This window comes from Cucurbita moschata, unplaced genomic scaffold (genome assembly GCF_002738365.1).
Source record: "Cucurbita moschata cultivar Rifu unplaced genomic scaffold, Cmos_1.0 Cmo_Scf00099, whole genome shotgun sequence".
NCBI classification, from domain to species: domain Eukaryota; kingdom Viridiplantae; phylum Streptophyta; class Magnoliopsida; order Cucurbitales; family Cucurbitaceae; genus Cucurbita; species Cucurbita moschata.
The window spans coordinates 104,484-109,577 of NW_019268615.1; the positions used below are offsets into that span (position 1 = coordinate 104,484).

A 5,094-nucleotide genomic window follows, 5' to 3' on the forward strand; every position below is an offset into this window, starting at 1 on the left:
TAAAAAAAAAAAAAAAAGTATTATTTCCATTGTACTCTGTGTACAAAATTTTTAAAGAAAATTTAATTAACAAAACTATTAAAATCTATTAGAGAGTCAAATTTAGTTTTAGAAAAAGAAGGGAATAATCTTGTTTCAAACAAAAAAATAATTTTGCTAGATAGAAGTAAATTTTGTTGTGGTTTGATTTTAAAATTTTACCTATAAAAGAAGTTGAAAACACCTTGGGAGATTACCTATGGGAGAGTTTCTAACAAAGTCTCTCTTCTCTCCTCTGTCTTCTCAAACTGATACTAATCCAACCAATCATTTGCATGGACTCAAAAGTTCAATTACCTATCAAAGAAGTTGAAAACACCTTGTGAAAGTCTGTAAGGATACTACGACCTCTAGCTTTGCAAAATCCAGCGTCGTTGGCACTTATCAAAATGGCTGCCAAAATAAAGTTTAACAAGTGGTTCTATGGTGTAGTGGTTAGCACTTTCGACTTTGAATCTAACGACTTGTGTTTAATTCTCGATAGGTAATCTACCAATTTATACAAAATTGGTCCATAGTCGATTCGGTAGGGTCACTTTTGGACCGATAATCTGTAGAAGGGGTCACTAAGATTGAGATCATACAAAATGGGTCCATAGCTCAATGTTAGAGCATTTGATTGTAGATCAAGAGATCACCGATTCGAACCTAGTTGGGCCCTTCTATCTTGGATTAGAAATTTGTTACACTTTTTGGACCGACACGATGTCTAAGGGGTCACTAAGGTTAAAATCCTACAAAATGGATCCATGGCTCAATGTTTGAGAATTTGACCGCTCACCCGTTTGAACTTGGTTGGGCCCTTTTATTTTGGACAAACACTTTTTACACTTTTGGACTGACACTCTGTAGAAGGGGTCACTAAGGTTGAAATCATGCAAAATGGGTCCATAGCTCAGTGGTAGAGCATTTGACTGCAGATCAAGAGGCCCTTTTATTTTGGACAGACACTTTGTTCGATTTACTCCCGACCACCGAGTATCTAAAGGAAAAGAAATAAGAATAATTACCGATTCCAAACCTTATTCCAAAGTCCTCCACCACATAGAACCCTGTACTTAGAAACTAAGGGTCACTATTCTCAGACAAGAATCAAGAAATCATTAAGAAAAGAGTGTGGTATCCAAGCACCCACTATACTTATCTCCATGTTTTCCATATCTTTCATGTAACTAAGAGTAGTTGCCCTAGACAAACAACACCAACTATTTTTGATGTTTTAAAATGATTTTTTTTTTAACATTTCCCTTATTTTGTACTCTGAACCTATAAATTCTATTTTGAATAATAATGTAAATATATGTGTTCATTATATTTTAATTCTTTTTTTATTTTGAGAAATGTTTTTTTTTTTAACATTTCCCTTATTTTGTACTATGAACCTATAAACTCTATTTTGAATAATAATGTAAATATATATGTTCATTATATTTTAATTCTTTTTTTATTTCGAGAAAACATTTTACTTTGTTTTCAACCTCTTTTAACTTGCAATACGTGCTTGGAGAACCCACTGAAAATGGGTCATGACTCCCTTTTTGTTTTCACTTCCCCTAAATCTATAAAATGTCTCCTATTTTTATTCATTTTCTCTTCTCATAAATATCAAAATCTTAAATAAAAAGGAAGAGCTCTCTAAAATATTCTTCTTTGTCAGTAATTTCACATAATTTAATATTTTAAAAATCAGTAAATTAAAAAATCCTACATTGATATATTCGTAATTTCATGTAGTCTTCCTAAGTTTGCCGGCGACATTGTTTGTTGTCGAGCTTGATAATGTGAGTTTGTAACCCATCCATTAGGGTTCTCTAGATTATCCCTTCCATGTTGGGAGTTGGGCCATGGGTCTTGGGTGAAGGAATCGTTGGTTTACCACCCCTAAGAGTTAAGGAAGCATCTCGAGGCTAGTTTCACATAGTATATTGTCTTTGAGATAACAATTCTTTTCTATTTTATCTAAATTTTTTAAATATGGGTTCATTTCCAAATGCATGCTAACACCCTTATTGTTGAATAAATGACATGAAACTAGTTTCACATAGTAACGTTGTCTTTTGCTCCAATTGGTGGAAGGATAATAGGTCGATTATACCTATAGGGTAGTTTAAAGGGTGACAACCAGACTAATTTTTTTTACCCTCTTCTGTGTTGTGCTATGCCATAAGTGATCAATGGATGTTGACTTTGACCAATTCCTACTATTTTTTTTTCTCTATATTTTGAAACTATTTTAAGCACTTTTCTCTTCTACTCCTTGTAATTTTACCTTTCAACATCAAATATAAGCATAAGGATGGTAAGGCCACCTGCCTGATTAGCTTAGGCTGTTGTCCCCAATGTATCCTTAAGAGAGTTCGATTTGTCCTTTGTATTAAAGTCAACCTATATGAACATGACATCAATTTTAATCATTTCTCTAAATTTTATGATGCTCTAATGTTATTTCATGGGAATATTGCATGAGTAAAGATTTGAAATGTCTATATATCAAAACTATTTAACACTTTCCAAATCTTGATTTTTTTTTTTTTTTACTTGGTTTCCTAATCTTACTTCGGTGTGTTTGTTACATTTTTTTTTTTAATTATGTTAGCAATTAGCCAATTTAATCAATTCATCCTTTATGTTTCTTTTTCTTTTTTAAACTATGTTAGTCATTACTTTTGGCTAATTTAATCTATTCAATTTATTTTATTTTATTTTATTATATATATATATATATATATATATATATATATTTTTACTATTGATGGAGGTATCTTTCTAAAACATACTAAATAAAACTAAATATTTGGTTAAGAGAGGATATGAGATATAACTTAAGGTTAAATCTCTTTCCAGATGAGAATAATTCTCATGTCCATCTTTGCTACAATGTACTAAATTAAGGATTTTATTTCTCTTTGATCAAAACCATCCTTAGAGTACAAAATTGAAGTTGTAGTTAGTCAATTATAATATTTGACGTGCTAGTTTTCAAACTACTTTAAATGGGTGTAAAGAAAGCATGGGAATAACTTGGTGTCACTAATCTGACACGTGTTGGGCATGTACTGAACATTTGTTAATACAATGGATACATTACAAATTTATAATCTATCGTATCAGACACTTGACTTTGAATATATTTTGAGAGTGAAACGTACATTAAGCATTTTTTTAAGTATACAAATATATAAACTTATTTATATGAATTTATTTCTAATATAAAATTGATAAATTTTTTGAAATAATTCTTTTTAATTAATGTATCATTGTCACATCGGTGTCCTAGTTTTTTAAGAATGACATGTTACCATATCTATTTGGTATCATATTTATGTCTCGTATCTATATCTCATTTTTATTTTTGTGACTCTGAGATATTTTGCTTTTTATAAATAGATATCTTCACGAAAATAAGTTTAATTTATGTTGAGATGGTGAATAAAAATTGACACTTAAGGACGTTATACTTGTGACTTTTGTTTTGTTCTCCTAAATGTATATTAAAAAAAAAAACATATATTTTTAGATATAATTTAAGATTACCTATTTAATAAAACTCCATCCAAACTTCTACTCATAAATTTAATTATTATTTGTATACAATTGTTAATATGTAAGAAAATACACGTACAAAATGTTTATACTATTGGTAATATACTAGTCTCGGTTGTTTGACTAAAACAATGCAACCATTATTCAAACTAATGAATTTGATTCGAAGCTATCTCCTAATAGAGGGAGGCTCAATTAGACTTTGTTGTAAGATTCGACCATATCAATTTGAATAGCGTTCTCCAACTATAAATATTGAACTCCAAAGTATTCACGAGCAAAGTAAGTTTGTTGAAACTATCTATAAAAGTGTTCCAAAGTGAGTCGTGGAGAAGATTTACCTTAAAATCTAATTTCAATTAAGGATGTCAATGATGAAGAAGTGCAAGCGGTTGGAAGGTTTGCCGTGGAAAATTTCAAAGGTGGTAGATATAATTTAATTTACAATGGTGAATAGTCTTTTCAGTCCCATATAGGCCCCCAAATTTTATATTATTGTGATAGAAGCTATAAATGACAATAATATTCATTGGTCAGATATTGCCATTGTGAAGAAGTTTCGTCATATGCATGGGACGCTACCGCCATCCTATAAGCTCTTATCTTTGAAGAATTCATCAAATTCCCTCTCCACAAGTAGGAGTATAACTAACTCTCTTTTATCTATAAAAATGGCATAGCCATAATGATATAATAATCCTTATATAAGTATCTTTTCTTTTTCTCTCATACCCACCTTATAATTTCTCTCTTTTGGAGAGAGCGGGGTATCGATCCCCGTACCTCTCGCATGCTAAGCGAGCGCTCTACCATCTGAGCTACATCCCCACAATTTTTGCATCACAAAACCCTAAATTTCTCATCATCAATAATAGTGAAAATGAAGAAATATTGCTACCCAACATGTCATGAATAAGAAAAAATTGAAAAGAAATAATATATAGTCTTATTTTTGGAGATGCAGGGTATCAATCCCCATACCTCTTGCATGCAAAGCAAGCACTCTACCATCTAAGCTACATCCCCACAATTCTTATGTCCCAAAATCCTCGTACCTCTCGCATGCAAAGTGAGCGCTCTACCATTTGAGCTACATCCCCATTATTTTTACATCATAAAACCCTAAATGTCCCATCATCAATAATAGTGAAAATAAAAAAATATCAAAATATTAATAACAAATAGTTTGGTTTGGTGATGCGGGCATCGATAATTGTGTAAATGAAAAAATATAATAACAAATTAAATACTTTCTTTTGGAGATGCGGGTTATCGATCTCCGTACAACTCGCATGCAAAGCGAGTGCTCTATCATCTAAGCTACATCTCCACAATTTTCACGTCACAAAACCCTAAACGTCTCGTCATGAATAATAGTGAAAAGGAAAAAATATCGCTACTCATTATGTCATAAATAAGGAAATATTGAATAGAAATAAAATAGTAATAACGAATAGTTTCTTTTGGAGATGCGAGGTATCTGATCCCTGTATCTCTCGCATGCTACATTCC

At 31.2% G+C, this 5,094-nt stretch overlaps 1 non-coding gene across 1 annotated transcript; it reads right to left on the reverse strand.

The window, feature by feature from the left end:
- Nucleotides 1-4,337: 4,337 nt before the first annotated feature.
- On the reverse strand, nucleotides 4,338-4,410 carry TRNAA-AGC. Its single transcript has one exon. It is a non-coding gene; the product is annotated as a tRNA-Ala (tRNA).
- Between the last annotated feature and the right edge of the window lie 684 nt (nucleotides 4,411-5,094).